Source organism: Crinia signifera, chromosome 2, assembly GCF_055691185.1.
Source record: "Crinia signifera chromosome 2, ASM5569118v1, whole genome shotgun sequence".
Lineage (NCBI taxonomy): Eukaryota > Metazoa > Chordata > Amphibia > Anura > Myobatrachidae > Crinia > Crinia signifera.
The window spans coordinates 23060352-23079828 of record NC_139218.1 but is presented as its reverse complement, the minus strand read 5'-3'; positions in this window follow the sequence as shown (position 1 = coordinate 23079828).

Here is a 19477-nt window from a genome sequence, read left to right as displayed (position 1 = left end):
TCAAATATTACCAGGTTTTTGTTCCAACCAGCCCGATCTGACAATCGATCTGTAGATGTATGGCCAGCTTAACGATTTCCCTAATTCTCCAATAGAATAATTGATATATTTGTTCAAGGCTGTTAAAAAATATTGCACATACTTTCAAAAGTATCTAGAGTGATCATGGAGTCTCGATGTCCCTTCTGCCAATGGAAACTCTATGACTGGCAGGCATGAATCCCCAAGAGTGACCCTCCAGAAAAAAAACCTCCCAATTTGTAGAAACTGGCGCATTTCATCTGTTGATAATACTGACGCGTTTCATCTGTTAATGAAACGCGTAGGTTTCAACAGTTGTTTTTTTTTTAATCCATTCTTGTATCAATCTTGAGAAGATTTCTTCAGTGGACACAGTCCTTGGATGCGTTTGTTTATATCCGATTGGATACTTCGGCTTACAGCAAAATGCGCACGTCTTGTTGTGTGATAGAAGTATATATGTTAGGCATGGAAACTTCCCTTATGTATATCATCAATAAAAAATAAAAAAACACAGAGTGGAAGCCGAGAGGGTTAAACCGCAAATGTTCTATAGACACTTCTGAAACTGTGCCATGCAAATATACCCTGCAGAGAGAGCGACCGCTTCACAAAGAGAAGTTTATACTCTGTAGACAATTATAATGTGCAGATGTGGAGACTTGCCAAATCTCCAACTCTTCAAAATAAATGTTCTTCTAATCCTCAGAAATTCCTTTGGCATCCACTTCTGCCCGTGCCGTCTCTTCTCCATTTTTTCCATCCATGCACAATTAATCCTCTCTTGTCTGGTGATTCCGTTTCAGACCGCTAACCTCCCTGTTCAGGTTGTTGTACGCATTGGTGCAGTGATGTCACTGGTAAACAACGCAGTCTATGGGAAACGTTCAGTACAGATCTAGAACAAAGGAGATTTACTGTTATGTTTGAACTGCACCTGATGCCTCTTCGTTGTGGAGTCCAACGGCATGCAGCTCATCGACGGTTTCAGAATTCGTGGTATCGGTGATGTCACTTATTTAACGCGACCCGGTAGAAATGAGTTCAGCACACAAAAAAGGACTAATCAATTCCCTGCAATGTGAGTGAGGTGCTATTTTGGAACAGAACATTGTGGCCATCAACATCGCAAAATGACTCATACAGATGCGTAGAAAAGCCTGCCATTTCAGGGGTAGCCATATTTGTCTGATATGACCGCAGCAGAGCACCAGAGCACCGCGGTACATGGCATTCAACTGAATTGAACCCATAATGGCTGCCTGCATTTTAAGTAGGTGCCAAGTGGCTGGTATACCATCATCTGGGCACCTATAATGGGCAGACTGTCACTGTACAAGGGTGATGGCGTAGTAGCTTAGAGACGGGGTCACAGCTCAAGGAGCTGAGTAGTGACCACATGTTTCTAAAAGATGGGCAGTCAAGCAGAGCGCCAGGAGGTGGATATGTCCGGGCCTGCCCTTGGCTCCAGGTGCCTCCATCTGATTCGGGCCCCCAAAAAAAAGTACCCCCTCCCTCCCCCCCTTCTCGGCGCCAATATCGGCTCCCCTTTGCGAACGGCTTCGGGGACTTGCATAGTCGCCGAGCTATTCGCAAGCATCAGGGTGGGCGGTGGAGGATGGCGGCAGGGACTGGTCGCCCATGGGAACGCCCAAAGTTTTAGGGCTCATGAAAACACTGGATATCCCATGGATACGCGGGTGGGATGATGTGTGCCAAGGGCGGGTGGCTGACATCACAGGAAGTCTGCCGCCCTCCCCTCCTTCGTTGCTCAGAAATAAAACTCAGTTCCCACAGACTTCTATTAGCGAAGCCAGGAGAAATTATTTCATAGTTGGTGACCATCGAATGACTTCTCCTGCAGCGGAGGCATGCAGGGAGCGGGGGGTCTTCATTACACATCCCCTGATTCTATTGCAGAGCTGCGGGTCAGGGTTACGCACATTTGTACAGACAGGAAAAAGCATTCAATGGTGAGTGGTTTGCAAATAGAGTCGCACGCAGAGGCCGATCAGCAATCCATTCGCAGACCTGCACAGGGCGGGAGCTCACTCTGCCTGGGTGGGGCCTATCTGACTGCAGGGCTCTGCAAAATCACCCATCAGCGATCAGTTCTGAATCAGTCCCCAATGACTAAACACAAATGACTTAACGCCTAGCAACACGCGCTGCCAGACACAGTTAGCGTCGCCGGCAGCACTAGCTGGAGTCCTCTGAAAATTTTATTGCAGGTAAAACGAAAACTATAAGTAACATGGCCGGACTGTCCCAATCTATTACCATAGAGATCAGTATGAACCATTGCCGTGCATTTAGTCATGACAGCAGACTGTAAGCACTGTGTAGTGCCCGGAGCTGTACATCGGCTCAGGAGGTGAGTGTGAGGGAGAGCGCCTATCCATTATCATGTGATCATTCACCTGAGCGGTGATAACTGTGACAGACTGTCTGCTGCAGGCTCCGACACATCACCTGGAACAAGCAGAGCGCACGCTGCAGATGAGTTCTTAAATGATTTACTTTAGGAATGTCTTCCTGTCTGAGTATATCTTTTGTGTAAACCCTGTGTGGATTTGACTAAAGATCTACTCGACAAAGTTGCATTTTCCATCGCTGCATATACCATACAGTGACAGCATCACAATACAGGTAGAGCATCCCTTATCCGTAGGTCCCTTATCTGAAATATTCGGAAAACTGTTGGTTTTCAGAATATTTCGGGGGGTTTATTCACCCCATCTTTAATCATTGTCTTCACCACCAAAGATCGGGCGAGGTGAGGGCTGGTTCTTATCTCTCACACCTGATTGGTCAGGATGGAAGTGATTTCAGACTATTTAAATTTGTTACAGTTACGGCCTTTATAGCCAGCAAATAATGTCACATTTGTCCTCTTCTCCCAAATAAATGAAGATTGTCAACTCAGGATACACTGGTCCTTATTCAGCAGTAGAGGTATTTGCAAAGCTGCACACAATCACAATGTTTCCAGCAGAGGGCCAGCTGAGTAGGCCGGATGAGGGAGACTTGCCCACTTTCTCAGGGAGTCCGGGAGTGCCACCAGATTTGTGGGAGCCTCCCAAACATTCCGGGAGTGTATATAAGTATGCTGTAGTGGCTGGAGCTAGGGGCCGGGTGGAGGAGGGCACTGGAGGTAGGTGTTAAAAGGCTGTGGGTTCAATGGAGGTGGAGCGGATGGTGTAGGGTATTATCTCTGTCCTGGCACTGCCGTGGTGACTCTAGGCTCTTCATGGCTAACCTTGACACTCCAGCTGTTGTTGAACTACATATCCCAGCATGCTTCCGTTTTGCTATTTGGCCATGCTAAATCTGATGCAGAGCATGCTGGAATGTGTAGTTCAACAACAGCTGGAGTGTCAAGGTTAGCCATCAAGGCCAGACGGTAGCTTCACTGTGCCCAGCGACCCAGTACACTTACTGGCGCCTCTAAAAAGTTTGTAAGGGAGGTCACAACCTTTTGCCTGTCCCCCACCCCGTTACACCACCGACGGTCTTACCCAACTGTAATTAAAGTGACAATGTCATTGAAGGAATCACTGAATCATACAGTATGTTCATAAACAGTTGTTTTAGGGGTTTTCGCTCCGTACGTTGCGGTTACTTCACAGGCCTGCAGTAAATTCATTGTAAAATGGGACTTCCTATAAGTACTGTAAGTCTCCTTTTCTGCTCAGAATCCTCAGGGTGGGGGTGGAGGCGGGGGATAAGTGCCTTCATGCTAAAGAATGCAGACATACATCGTGTCTGTAAAGACAATGACAAAAAAAAAGATCAAATGTAATATTTTCTTTCAATGCAGACAAACCGCTTTGAGAATTTCCAATCAAACAGCCTTGAAAACCGCCTCAGGCTCTTGCCAATTACTTCTGACAAATACCATTTGGTTGTGAGTTAAAAAAGGCAGAGTGAGCGGAGATAGCCGGATAAAAGGAATTCTTTTTCTGTGGACTGAGAAATGACTGGAACTTGTATGTTCCCTCAGAAGACAGGATTTATGCCTGTTGTCGCTGGTTGATTCCATGTGACCGATAATGGCAGCGTAAAATGCCGCAGCGCTTTTCCAACTCCCCCCACATCCACCCCATATTTATTTTATCTGTAATTATTTTAAAACAATTCTATTAGTCAGGGCAGTACGGACGGTGTAATGGTTAGCATTGCTGCCTCACAGCACTGAGGTCATGGGTTCTATTCCCTCCATGTGTTATATATACGGGGCAGTACGGATGGTGTAATGGGTAGCATTACTGCCTCACAGCACTGAGGTCATGGGTTCTATCCCCATCATGTGTTATATATACAGGACAGCACGGATGGTGTAATGGTTAGCATTACTGCCTCACAGCACTGAGGTCATGGGTTCTATCCCCACCATGTGTTATATATACGGGGCAGTACGGATGGTGTAATGGTTACATTACTGCATCACAGCACTGAGGTCATGGGTTCTATCCCCACCATGTGTTATATATACGGGGCAGTACGGATGGTGTAATGGTTAGCATTACTGCCTCACAGCACTGAGGTCATGGGTTCTATTCCCACCATGTGTTATATATACGGGGCAGTACGGACGGTGTAATGGTTAGCATTACTGCCTCACAGCACTGAGGTCATGGGTTCTATCCCCACCATGTGTTATATATACAGGACAGCACGGATGGTGTAATGGTTAGCATTACTGCCTCACAGCACTGAGGTCATGGGTTCTATCCCCACCATGTGTTATATATACGGGGCAGTACGGATGGTGTAATGGTTAGCATTACTGCCTCACAGCACTGAGGTCATGGGTTCTATCCCCACCATGTGTTATATATACGGGGCAGTACGGACAGTGTAATGGTTAGCATTACTGCCTCACAGCACTGAGGTCATGGGTTCTATCCCCACCATGTGTTATATATACGGGGCAGTACGGATGGTGTAATGGTTAGCATTACTGCCTCACAGCACTGAGGTCATGGGTTCTATCCCCACCATGTGTTATATATACGGGGCAGTACGGACGGTGTAAGTATGATGACATGTAATTATTAAAAAACTTCCAAATGCCTAATTATTCATTAAGGGGTAGAGGTAACAATTTATCTGAATTCCCTGTGTGGCGATTCCTGCTTGGAAAGGGTTAATGTGCGTCCAGGCCCGGTGGTTGTGTGCGCCTTCCCCTCCTGGCTCAGCTGTAATGAGGTTATGTCATGTTTGGCTTTCCCTTTCAGGATCAGCGTGCTGAGGTCAGAGATGCGGCTGCTGGTGTTAGACCACAGTGTGAGTGTCTGACCTAACAGCCACTTATATAAACCACTAATAAGGCCAAGATTTCCTGCATGGCCTGGGAAAAGCTGTCACCAACATTGTCCTAGCCAGCAATAACGCCTGCTCGTCACACAGTGGCGCTATTCATGGGCCACACTCACAAGGCAGAGGGGACAAGCTTTCAGTTTATTGCACAGGAAACAGATTAGTGGCGCTATTATTGAGTACGATGAGCCCAAAAGGGGAGGATTGTGGGAAAGGAAGGCAAGCAAATTGTTGTATCTCTGATTTATATTGTGGTATTAGGAAGGATTATCTAATAATGCTGCATGTTTGTTTTTGTTTTTTTTTGATCAGTGGGAACATTTAGGAACACGTTGAACCAATACTTTAATAGGTCAGACATCCTCGGCCAAATGACATTACTCACACCCATTTCTGTTGCATCCTATTTTGGGTTGCAAGCAAACAAATTTTGCTTTTAACGAATTCTCGCTCTCTATTTTAGCTTCCTCTAAGATTGTGAGGCCTTTGGGAGCGAATCAAAATGTCCCGACGCAGGACAAAAAGCTAAAGTGGCAAAGCACAGCAGTGTCAGTTATGCTTACTGTGACATCACTGCAAAATCCCCTGCAGTCTGTACAGGTTCCTTGTTATCTACTGTAGGAGATTTTTCCAAGACATAAAATCTAAAAAAAAGGTTCTAAACCATCAGGGATAGGACAGATTATATAGCAGACTTCCTGAAACTATCGTCATAGGTCTCGAAGGTTCAAACAGTGCTCAGTTTTCATTTGTGCCCCGAAATATTCTTTTTAGTTCAAAACGACCTGGTAGTAGTTCACAGCCAGGTAACACGCATTAAAAAAAAGTTAGTTTTTTGGTTTTATCTATAAGAAAAGTGAGTACTTATGTAATTGCAGAAAATTGCATCGCATCGCATGCGATCGCACCGCACATAAAATCGCTATTATAGGGTGCTATGCTATTTAATTTAGTATACACTTGTATGACATACAATGGGATTTAGGCACCGTTCCCCCCCCCCCCCCAACTATCCACGCCACCCCGAAGCAAGGCGAGTGAAGCGAGCCCCGCGAGGGGCGGCGGAACGCGTCCTCTCGACCTTTTCATACCCCCACTATCCATGTCAACGTGGAGTTGATTTTAAATAATGTGGCGAGCCACCGAGCCCGAAGCGTGGCTAGCGGACGCGGATTACGGTACATGTATTTCGCATCCCCTCACCACGCTTCGGGCTCGCCACACTATATAAAATGAACACCGCCGACGTGAATAGTGGGGGTATGAAAAGGTCGGGAGGACGCGTTCTGCCGCCGCTTGCCACACTTCGGGGTGGCGTGGATAGTGGAGGGGGGGATCCTAAATCATACTGTATGTCATACAAGTGTATAGTACATTAAATGGCATTGCACCGCCCAAGGACAGAGAGCAGTGAATAAATGACATAGGAAAATCGCATTGCATCGCATGCAAAAAAATCGCATGCGATGTGATTTCCCTACGGTGCCGTACGTATGCTAATTGGGCGCCCTGCTAATACATCAGTACCGAAAAGTGTAAAGTTCACCAAAAGAAATTGTTTTTCAGAACCATGACGGTGTAAAATTCTTCCCTCCATGTATAAAAGGCCTCCAGCTGACACGCTTCAACCCCTCACCTCATCAGTCCTGGCACTCGGCATGGCCACTGGGTCTCAGCACCTGCGAGCGTAGGTGCCGTCACCTCATTACATCTGCAAGTAATAGACGTCTGACTTCCTCACACGTACTGTGTATATACAGCTGTACGGAGAGCGATGCGTCCCAACACGTTTCATCGCTGCCAGGACGAGTGTGATTTATTTACCACGTAAACTCTTGTCCCAGTAACCGCAATTGTCTTACGGCAGAGACCACCCATCGCAGCTCTCCGTTCCAGTCAGCGCTGTATCATTAACAGGAATTAGGCCTGTCACCTGCAGGCGTCTATTAAACACTTCCATTGTAATCTCTGCAGCTTTGTGGGACTTTGTGAGGTAGAAGTGCGCTACGTTACACTTACTAAGAAGTTTATCCACTTTTGACAGTCATTGACGGCTGTAATGTAACATGAAGGAGGGGGCCCTAGTTATAGACTGTCGTTATAGAAGTCATTTTGTATTTGCAGCATCGGACTCAAAATTCGATCAAGCCGGCCCTGTTGTCAAAGTGGCATCTGCAATCGTCATTGGCCACATTTTGTAATACGCAGAGCTTTTTTGAACATCGGGGATGACACTTAATAGGATGAGAGATTCAGAAAGTGAGAGATTTGGTGAGAAATCTCCAGGTTTTTTTAAAACGGCAATCATTTACACAGCAAAACCAGGTTTTTTTGTGTAAATGATTACCAAATCTCTCTCTTTCTGAATCTCTCATCTTATTAAATATCACCCTGGATCTGATTCAGCTTTGTAAGCAAAGCAAAAAAGCACACATATGGGCAAGACCACGTTGCACTGCGCAGTGTCCTGTGGGGGGAGGGGAAAGTTGTTGGAGTCATTGCTGCATCTATTCAGTGCGGGGAGGGAACCGGGACTGGCCAGCTGCTGGGCATGACCTCTAAAATGGCGCAAATGTGTCTCCGCCCCTCCTCCTGCAGCCCCACCCCTTTATGCTGTGGAGATATAGTAACCCCACCCATAGCCGGCCACTGGGTGAACTACATATTCAGCAGCCCATAACACCTTCAAACACCCTCAGAGTTTCCCAGAAACCCCTGGGACTCTCAGCAGCCCCTTTCCAAGTGGCCAGATGAAGGTGAGACTGCCAGGAGCCACATGGGCCATTGGAGACCTCCTGGAAGGTATTTTTATTTAATTTTTTCACGTACCAAGTAGTTTTCAGCGCTGACAACTATTTCTTTCAATTGAAAACTGCATGTATCAGGATTTGGCATACCAGCGGTAATCCAAAACTGCCCCCCCCCCCCGCCCGTAACAACCAATCAGCTCCTGTTATTTTTCAAACCCATCCTGTAATAGGGCAGTTAGAATCTGATTGGCCGGTGCATTATCTGTCTCCAGGACTTGATATATCTCCCCACATCCTGTTATCTGGCTTCAATCAATAATCTTTCCTGCGAGCAGCAGGCCCTGGCTCCCCACATATAAACACATCTTCCCATTTTCTTAGTAAAACTTTCCCTTGGCAGCAAAAGTCCAGAAATCTATAAATAAGATCCGATCTGTTTAAAGATGAAAAGAGAAGTGAAAACAATAGCGAGGTGTGATAATAGGAGATCAAAGGGGCCGATCAGCCCAGTTCCCCCTGCAGACAGCCCGCAGAGATCTCACCAGGCGCTGGATGGACTGAATCTCTCTGACTTGTCGGAATCAGAGATGACTTCTCCAGACTCGGCCAATAACAAGTCACAGGACACTTTAGCCGGGCCCTCGGCACACAGCCTTCTACCAGCACTGTATGTCAACAGGCCCATTATATCTTACCACGTGTTACACACAGAGCGTAGCCTGATATTATACTGGTGTGTATTGTATAAGTAACGGCAATGCTCCTAATGCTAGATCTATGTGGAACCCGACAGGCTTGTAATGCATCACAGTGAAGAGTCTCACACACTTGCCAGGAGTAAAATAAAAATACAGAAAGAACATAAGAGTTGTATAAAGTCAAAGGTACAAGCGTAACGACAAAGGGGAATATCCAGTTAGCTGAAGTTTCGTCATACCTCCCAACTTTCCCATTCCTAGGGATGGCCATCGACCATCGATGATTCGAAATAATCGATGGTTCATGGCCGATGTCAAATACTTTTGCCATCGATGGGGGACAACAAGATGTTTCACTCCATCGATGGAACAGCAAAACGGTGTTTTGCTTTTTTTTCTTTCAAATTGCCGGGACACTGAGCATAGCTCCGCCCCCAACACCTGTGAAGCCCCGCCCCGTGTATTGATCAATCAATCAAACACAATGGATGACCATCGATATGTAAAAATATCGATGGTCATCCATTGCATAGTTTAGCACTATCGATGGCCAGTTGCAGAATTGCCATCGATGGCAACGGCAACGATGGCCATCCCTGCTCATTCCCCGAATCTGGACCTGCTGGGCAGGCCTGGAAAGGGGGCAGAGCTATGGTGCAGTTAGGCATGGCCTTGGGTAAAGGGGTGTGGTCTGATGCTGTGACCTGTTTTTAGCATGCCCTGTGCTCCCCTAGCGATTGGGCAGCCCCCAGCTCCTTTGACTTCCTCCCTCCCTGCATTGAAGAGGTGACCGTGAGCAGCATTGACCTCCGGCTCCCCCCAACTGCCCCAGCGGGACACTGCCAGCCGAGGGAGGGACAGCGGGACAGTCTCTAAATAGCGGGACAGTTTGGAGGTATGGTTTCATACCGATCACCCCAAAGAAAATTGCTTATGGTAGGAATGGGCGCTTCCGTTTTTCATCCTATCTTAGTACAAAGTCACGGAATAGGGTGACCGGAGATGTGTTAACCAGTGACAGGTGCAGGAGAAAATGGAAAAATTGACCTGTGCCCCCCAAAATGGGATAACAGAATGGAAGTATAATAGAGGACATAATAAAAAAAAAGATTTTGGGACCTTTATAACCCATTGCTAGGCATTGCACTGCTGCAGCCATGCTTACAGCCCCTGAGCCCATCAGAACCTTGGGGCCCCTCACAAGCTTGGGGCCCGGTACAGGTGTCCCCTTTGACCCCCCCTGTCCCCTGCCCTGCCCATACCTTGTATACCTATTTCCATCACTTTGCACTTTTTCACCCAAAAACTCATTATTGGATTAAAAAAAAAAAGTCCCGACATTTTTACCACAAACTTTCCCCCAACTTTACACCTGCTCAGAATAGGTGAAGAGAAATTCACGATAAACCCTATGGAGAGTTATCGCATGTGAGCAATTGAATAGCTGCGATAAAGCACATACTGTAGGGTGAAATTTAATAGGTGGAGAGATTCAGAAAGTGAGAGATTTGGTAAGAAAAGCGGCAATCATTTACACTGCAAAATCAAACTGGTACTGCAGCGTAAACAGGGGCGGATTGGGATGGAAAACCAGGACAAGAAATCTGGGAAAGCAGCCCTACAAAAGAGGTGGGGCCAATTAAGGGGGTGGAGCCTTTTTAGGGCCGTGTAGAAGGTAAGGAAGGTATGGGAGCCCTTCTCAAAAGCAGTGACCCCATAGGCGCCGATTCTGTGGGTGCTCAAGAGCTTGAGCACCCACGGAAATTCAAGAGCACCCACTGGCCACCCGGCTTACCCGTCCCGGTACCCCACAGCCACAGGTCAGTGCCTAGTCTCCCAGCAGGTCAGTGGCACTGGAACTTGCTGCAAGTCAGTGGCGCAGGGTCACCATGCACTTCAGCAGTCCCGGGACTTCCCGCAGGTCAGCGGCGCCTGGATATTCCAGGGCAGCACCAGAAAACATTAGGAGAGGTGGGATCAGCGGGTCCTCCTCTTTCCACATTATGTAAACCAGCCACTTAAGGGCATGGCTCCGCTTATGTCCCTTGTATCCCCCTCCACTGATGGTTCAGCTGATGTCTTATTTTTTTTTTAACAATACTTAAGGGTGCAGGGGATTGCCTGATAGTCCTCGGGCCCCCCCAAGCCCCGGGCCCCAAAGCAGTTGCATCCCCTGCACCCTCCATAGTTACACCATGTAATATAAATTGGTATTATTTTGTGACCACGCCCCTTCTTCATGAAGCCACTCCCCTGTAGTTTTGGCTTGAGCACCCACTAGCAAAACGTTAAATCGGCACCTATGAGTGACCCCCTCTTGCCTTATACGACACACTATAGGGCTGGGTCTAAAAATTGTCCCTACCATATAAAGCACACAGGCCAGGGCCGCCGACAGGGGGGTGCCCTGGGTACAGCTGTCCCGGGCCCCAGGCTCTGGAGGGGCCCGGGCAGCTGCACACAGCCTAGGACATAGAGGGGTTCGGTGCAGTGTGCGCTCTGGACCTGACAGTGGAAACTGAAGGAGCCACAGGACGATGCCGCGACATGATGGCAAGTGAGGGGGACGGGGTAGGGGAGTGCTGGCAGGAATAGGCGGGAGTGGGCGCTCACGGGGGGGGGAGTGCGGCCGGAGGTATGGTGCTGTGCCGCTGTGGGCCCGGACTGTGGGTCAGTCCCGGGCCCCAATATTTCTAGTGGTGGCCCTGACACAGGCCAACATGGCATAGACTCCTCACTGGATAGCCATGAGTGGAGGAATAGGGGGAGAAAACTGATAAGATGGATAGGGGGAGAAGAGTGAGAAGTGGGATACTGGGTGGCGTAAGAGGAGGAATAAGGGGGAGGTGTGACAGGAAGGACCGGGCCGGGCGTGAGAGAGATGGAACAGGTGCAGGTGTGAGAGAGACTGCCAGGCTGGTGACAAGGATGAGCATTATGGGCAGTGCCAGATTTAAGTGTCAGGCTGCCCCTGAACTCAACATCTTAAACTCCCCCGCAGAGAGAGAGGTATTGCAGAGAGAGAGATAGAGAGAGTGATCGCAGAGAGAGAGAGGGATTGCAGAGAGTGATAGAGAGAGATCACAGAGAGGGAGGGATCACAGAGAGATTGCAGAGAGAGATAGAGAGGTATTGCAGAGAGAGAGATCAGAGAGAGAGAAAGAGAGGGAGGGATCGCAGAGAGAGATAGAGAGGGGGATCGCAGTGATAGAGAGGGATCGCAGAGATAGAGAGGGATCGCAGAGAGAGATAGAGAGGGATCGCAGAGATAGAGAGGGATCGCAGAGATAGAGAGGGATCGCAGAGAGAGATAGAGAGGGATCGCAGAGATAGAGAGGGATCGCAGAGATAGAGAGGGATCGCAGAGAGAGATAGAAAGGGATCGCAGAGAGAGATAGAGGTATCGCAGAGAGAGATAGAGGTATCGCAGAGAGAGATAGAGATCGCAGAGAGAGAGAGATCGAGAGAGAGATCGCAGAGAGAGAGGGATCACAGAGAGAAGGAAGAAGAGGGGCCACATTGAGAGATGGATCACAAGGAGTTGCCCCTCCTCGACACACACACACCCAATTCGCGGGCACCCCTCCCAGAATTTGCGGGCACCCCTCTTACCAGTGGCTTAAGTTCGTCCCAGTTGCCCGGACGCAAGATAAATATTGGTGCCCCCCAATAGCTCAGTCAGTAAGGTGTCTGTCTCCAGTACGACAGGTCATGGGTTCTAATACAGGATGTGACACTAGCAAAAATGATGTTACAAGGAGGAGTCAGCCACAGAAGCGATATCAACAGGTTTCAATTAACTGATTCAAACTCACAGAGGAGGAGAGGTGCCCCCTTGGGAACAGGAGCCCGGCGGCAGATGACTCCATTGCCTCTGCCTCTTACCAAATCTCTCACTTTCTGATTCTCTCATCCGATTACATTTCCCCCATATTCTCTGTGAAAACTGGTTATCACTGCTAATTGCTTTTTTAAAGTTGGAATACAGAGGTTATTATTGCTATTTATCATATTTTAGACATTCACATCAGTCCCTGCCCCAGTGGAGCTTACAATCTATATTCCCTACCACATGTACACGCACACACACAGACATTCTAGGGTTAATTTGTTGGGGGCCATTTAAACAGCCAGTAAATATTTGGAATGTGGGAGGAAACCGGAGTACCCAGAGGAAACCCACACAAGTACGGGGAGAATATACAAACTCCACACAGTTAGGGCTCATGGAAATGAGGTGAGCCACCAGACGTAAGCCAGGGGTGTAGCCAGAACTTTACGGGCCCTAAAGCAACATTTTAAAGCGGCCCTTTCATCCTTCTATCTAGGCTGCGGCCTCACAGGGCCAGTGGTCAAAAACTGTAGTTAGTTCATGGTTGCTATGGGTCTCCACATGTGTCAGCTTTCAAAAATGTGCTACAATGTGTTTAATGTTTTCCTTTGACTTCCTCATATAAAATTATTATTATTATTTTATTTATAAAAGGCACCACAAGTGTTTGGCAGCACTGTACAAAGGAACAGTACAGGGAGACAAAACAGTACTTGTGTACAATCACGGCTCCCACGATGTCCATCGCATAGCCAAAAATCGCATGCGATTTTTAACAGAAATGCATCCAAATGCATTGAAATTAGTATCAAACATGTTCAATGGCCCCCAAATGTCATTTTTGAGGCTGTACCACCCCCACTATCAACGCGAACCCGAAGCGTGGCGAGCGCAGCGAGCCCGCGAGGGGCGGCGGTACGCGTCCTACGACCTTTTCATACCCCCACTATCCACGTCGGCGTGGAGTTGAGAATAGAAAGTGTGGCGAGCGCAGCGAGCCCCGCGAGAAGACACGGATACCTTCACAGGTATCCGCGTCCCCTCGCGGGCTTCACAGGTGTCCGCGTCCCCTCGCCACACTTTCTATTCTCCACGCCGACGTGGATAGTGGGGTATGAAAAGGTCGTAGGACGCGTACCGCCGCCGCTTGCCACGCTTCGGGTTCGCGTTGATAGTGAGGGTGGTACAGCCTGAAAAATGACATTTGGGGGCCATTGAACATGTTTGATACTCATTTCAATGCATTTCTGTTAAAAATCGCATGCGATTTAAAAAAAATTGCTTAAAAACTGCAAAAATCGCATCCCATCGCATGCCACTACATATGGCATGCGATGGGAGCCGTGAAAGTACACAAGTACCGACAAAACTTAGCATTACAGTAAATGAATAACAAAAATAGAGTACAGATAATAAGAGCAACACAATTCAATACACATTACAGCTTAAATGTAGGTAGTGAGGACTTGACCAATGTGCTAATAGGGGCTGGTGGTCAAAGATGGAGATGAGTATGCGGACGAAGATGGTCACTGAGTGTTGGAGTATAGGAGAGCTGTGACATGTGAAGAGAAGAGGGCTCTGACAAAAGGAGGGAAGAGGGCCCTGCTCGGAGGAGCTTACAATCTAGTAACCTTTATGACCAATTGTGTTTCCAGTGCATGTTTTTTAAATGGACAAAGGGTTATTGTAGGGGACATTAAAAGGCTTCTTCTTCGGTTGTGTGTTCAATTTCAACTAGATTCTTATGGTTATGTAGGTGCTATATAAAAGCAACTGGTAATAAAAATAATTTAGATGATAATACTGCAGGACTTTTCATTCCTTGCTGCTCAGCAATACTGGATTTTATGGAAGGTGCTGAAGTCTGAAGGATGGAAACCAATAACAACGTACAGTACATCAGTCACTACTGTGATTCAACGACTAACCCTACTGTATATAGATACTTCTTGAAGAGCAAGAGCTCCATCTAGTGGTAACATGTAGTAACAACTCTACAAATCTATTGCAACTAGACTTTATTCATTGGTCAGCATTTACTAGAACCAGTCAGGCAGCAACATACTGTACTTATTTATTTATTTACAGTGTCTTATATACCGCAGCAGATTCCGTTACAGTGTCTTATATAGCGCAGCAGATTCCGTTACAGTGTCTTATATAGCGCAGCAGATTCCGTTACAGTGTCTTATATAGCGCAGCAGATTCCATTGCGCTTTACATTTGTAGACAGTGATAAAACAAACTGGGTAACAACAGACAGACTTGGAGGTAAGAGGGCCCTGCTGCAAGCTTACAATCTAACAAGCTTCACTTTAGTTCAAGTCCTTCTGAACTACTGTATAACATTGGGCGCTCCGTCTAGGGGGCCAGGTGCATTAAGCTTGAAAAGTGATAAAATGGAGAGTGATAAGCATACTGTACCTCCCAACAAGTGATGGGTGGGAAGTGGGAACCTGTGCGCGCGAAAGGTGCAGGCCCGGAATTTTGGGGACGTGACTTAGAGGTTCAGCCACGCGTGCCCAAAAAGGGAGCATGGCCTATGTTGTAGGGGGCGTGGACTCATGGTCACAGGCCATGCCCCCATTTTCTCCTGTACGGAACAATTACTAAACCAGTATTACTGCTTTTCCACCAATGTCCTGGATCAGACCCGGTATTTGGAACACAGTTCCAGGATTTACTGCATTTACACTGAAATGCTGACCCGGGATATTCCCAGGACGGCACCGTTCACACTGCAGTCTCTTGAAAGCCGGCACTTGGAAATGACATCATCTCCAAGTGCAGGGAAATCCACTGGTCGGGATGCACGCATGGCCTACATCATGCTGGGGTCAAGCCCAGCACTCAGGAAAGCTGCTGCTGGGCCTCCGTCTGTGCAGTAAATTGTCCCACATACAGGTATCCATTCATCTCCTCCCCGGCACCAAGGCCATCTGCATAGTACAGCAAACAGCGGTGGAGGCTGCATGCCCTGTCCTGACTGCAGGATGACCCGGGTTACCCATTTACACTGCCCCTGAACACAAGTCTCATCAGTGTTCAACCCGTAACATTTCCTGAGTTGGATTGCCGGGTCTTAGGACCCGGGTTATATTTAAGGGGGTCGGTTACACTGAGGCCCAACCCGGGTCAACCTGGCAATAACCCGGGAAATTAGCTTGGTGTGAAAGGGGTATTACTGAACAAAATAGTCAAAGACTGAGCGCACTTTTATTTATTGCCATGATAATAAATATAAACCAAAGCACTAAAAATAAAAGTATTGTCACTGTAATGAAATAATAATATTATTACTAATAACAGCCTGCTGGGAAAGGAGAAAGAGCCTGAAATCTGTTCCTATACTATCGCACCAGTAACCTCCGCACCCACCTCGCATCTCTCCACAGACAGTAGCTAAGCTACTGCTACAGGCCAAGCTGACGGCTTACCGCTGCCAAAGCCGGCTATGAAGTACGGGAATATTCACTACACTTTACTTTCAAACTGACATCATGGGAAACACTTTATACTCTGTTACATACTTTATAATGTGTGAGCCATTTCCTCCCTATTGCTCATAAATTGCAGCAGTTCAAAGGTTTCCCAATGTGTGTATGAGAAGTGGTGGAATGTAAGTCAGCAGCGCCATCTACAGGACGATTGCCAGAATGCAGAAGAAATAATTATGCGTAAAAGTATTTGTAAAACATAACCTATTCGGTGAGATAACTCCTGGAAGGTACAATTTTTACCTGATAAGCAGTGATCGAGTAAAACATTACTTATTTTGTCACTCCCATAAGGTATATTCGGAGAGTAGAGATATCATTTAAGCCTTGGGATTCATTGTGTAAGTGTTGTGTAAATAAATTAATAACAGTCACAGGGACAATAGGAGTCTGCTCCGGACTCCTATTGGCTAGTTTTACAGGAGTCTGGGAGCTGGTTTCGGAGTGTGTGTAGCATGCAGATTCCCGGGTGCCACTGTATTCAGCATTTACACACACACACTACATGGTTCAACATTTAAATAGTGCAACTGCGCCAACTGCCACCAAGTCCCGTGCGGAGATGTTTGGCAGTGGTTGGGGTGGCAGTTAGTGCACCTCCACTATCTGAATTGTGCTACAGCCCCACCTACGGCACTGTTACCAACTGTATCTCAAAGTATCAGTATGTCATAGAATGTATGTATCGGTGTCATCGTCATTTTCATGTAGATGAAATAACCTTGCAAATGGATATCACCACTATTAGGATATTTTGATTATTTCTATACAATTATCACCATTCTTAGCTACTGTGAGAACGATGTTGGTATAAGCTGGAGCGGACAGCCCAGTCACACGGTTATACTGTAACTATACAGAGAGAAGCAGTATGCACAGTACATATACAAGGCTACATTAATAGGAGACACTGGGGCAGATGTATTATAGCTGCGCTAATCGCGCCACTATAATACTTCCTGCTTCGCCTCATTAGTGAGGCGAAGCAGGAAGGGACATTGAAAAGATGTATTAACATCTTGTCTGCCAAAGCCGGGGAGCGCTAACTCCCCCCTCCGGCGATGACCCCTCCTGGAGATAGCGCATTATTTTACACTGATGTGCTGTCTCATGTCCCCTGGCCGGCTCGATGGCGCATGCACGGGATCTCGCTGCTCACGCAAGATCCCCAGCACAGCCCACATAATGTGCGCTGATACCCCTTCTCCCCCATAACAACACTTCATACATCTGTCCCACTGGGAATACTTGTACAGAATTGTGGGGCAGATGTATGAAGTGTTGTTAAGGGAGAGAAGGGGTCTCAGCGCACGTTATGTGCACGGATACCGCTTCTCCCCCATGTACTACGGAGCCAGCGTGCGGTCCATATCGGCGCTGCTATCTAAATGATAGCAGGCCGGATGTATGAACGGTCAGTTTCGCTGACCATTCCGCCTGCTGCCGGTTTTGGATTTTGGGGATCTCACGTGAGCAGCGAGATCCCGCGCATGCGCCGTCGAGCCTGCCGGGGGACAGGAGACAGCGCATCAGTGTAAACTAATGCGCTATCTCCAGGAGGGGACATCGCCGGAGGGGGGAGTTAGTGCTCCCCCGCTTTGGCGGACAAGATGTTAATACATCTTGTCGATGTCCCTTCCTGCTTCGCCTCGCTAAGGAAGTATTATAGCGGCGCGATAAGCGCCGTATATTACAATAGTATACAATACTGTATAAGTAGTATGCTGTAGACCCTGGGGACTTTCCTCTACTTGGACGTCTTCACTGCAGTATTAATTAGATATATTTCACATGTGTATTTAATAGCTCTAAATGGGTATGGGTCATAGGGTAGACACAATAAAAGTTGACATATATTAGGTTGACACATGAAATAGGTCAATATGGCTAAGGTCGACAGGGGCAGACCTTTTTACTCAAATTACCCCGTAATTGGAAACCGTATCACTGTACCGCTGCACTCGCCACACTATTCTATTCTCCCGCCGTGCCGTAGTGGATGGTAGTGTATGAGATACAGCCTGTCGGCACAAGTCGGCTAAAACAAAAAAAACGTGAAAAACTCATGTATACCTTTTGATTGTTGACCTTCTCGTTGTCGACCTTAACCTTGTCGACCACCATAGTGTCAACCTAGTGGCCATATCCCACTGTAATATGGGTATGGGTGGGATGCACAAAACCCAGAAACTGCTGTTTTACGTATATGGAGGCATTTCCCATATGTACCAAGCTCTCCGGGCCTTGGATGTGGCGGATGACACCAGCTATTGCTGACATTACCCAACGGAAGCCTATGAGCTTCTCATCGGATTTTTCCGGTGAGGGATCCAAATGGATCCCTACCATCACCTTCCACAGACGCATGCGCACAAAACTCAGAGTTCTAAACTCGGAAGTCATTCTAACACAAAGGACCGCTCTCATCGGGATTGGCTGCCATGTGTGAATTTTTTGGTACATACCGGTACGTTCTCCATAAGTGGCGTGATGTACAACCACTTATACACGTCCCGCCCTATAGGAGAAAGTGCTCTATACACATCTGTCGTTATAACTGACAGTATTGTTGCTGTTCCTTGTTATTATTATTCCCCAGGACACTAGAGAGTATTTGTCACAATCTGATGTGTGTGGGGATTACTATAGCAGCGCTTTTACAACTGCCTCATTAATCTGTATGGGGTGTAGTTTATCACACAGCTGTGCTAATTGCTAATGGGTTCATCCCAGGAGCGACCCGGCATTTGCGATGTTTAGCTGCTCACAGTGACCCGGGCTTATTGCTGGGTTGTAGCCGTCAACCGGGGGGTGGAGCAATATAAAGAACCAGGTGGCGCTGGTAGACGCATTTAACACACCGAAATAGGATTTAGATAAACGGATTTAATAAAAATCTTAATAGATGAATATTCACATTAATATTCCCAGGAATGAATATACAATCTATATCACATATATAAAATACATAAATAAGCTACATATCAATCGAGTGCCGGACGCGGTCCCGACAGTCGGGATCCCGATTGTCAAAACGCCGATAGCCTGGTGCCCGATGGCCACCCGCTATTTTCCCTCGTGGGGGTCCACGACCCCCATAGAGAGAGAATAGAATAGGTGGTGAGCGTAGTGAGCCCGCAAGGGGCTTTGTTGTGCTCGCCGTGAGTCTGGCCAGTCAGGATCCCGACGTCGGAACCCTATACCCCACCAATATCAATCTACTTCATGAACACATCTTAACAACTAGTAAAGACTTGTTGAGCGGTTACCGCTGGGAGAACAGCAAAGTGTCATGTGGCAACTGGTCGATAGTACATATCAATACCAGACCGGTTGGAGCAAAGGGCCCGATTC